The sequence below is a fragment of the Gavialis gangeticus genome, unplaced genomic scaffold (assembly GCF_001723915.1).
Source record: "Gavialis gangeticus isolate Ggan-Ray unplaced genomic scaffold, GavGan_comp1, whole genome shotgun sequence".
NCBI classification, from domain to species: domain Eukaryota; kingdom Metazoa; phylum Chordata; order Crocodylia; family Gavialidae; genus Gavialis; species Gavialis gangeticus.
The window spans coordinates 86,980,598-86,980,948 of NW_017729033.1; positions in this window are offsets into that span (position 1 = coordinate 86,980,598).

Genomic DNA, 351 nt, shown 5'->3' on the forward strand with positions numbered 1-351 from the left:
GCTTAAAATAAAGTCTTACTCTTGTCTATGGTGGGGGGTGCACATAGGTTTGTGAGGGGCTGTGAGTGTGGGGTTTGTGAGGGGCTGTATATGGGGGGAGAGTGACTGGGGTGTATGAGGGTGTGAGGGTCTGTGTGTATGGCAGTGCGAGAGGGGTGCGGGTGCATGTGTATGGGGGAGGGTGTGGGACTTGCCCTACGAACACACACACACTGCCCCTATCCCACCCCAGCCCCATCCCTGGAACAAAATGTAGGCAAGGCATGGGCCCCTAAGGGGACATGTGTGTCTATACACAAATGCCAGGAGCCTGGGGAATACACAGGAGGAACTTGTTCTCCTGCTAAATAC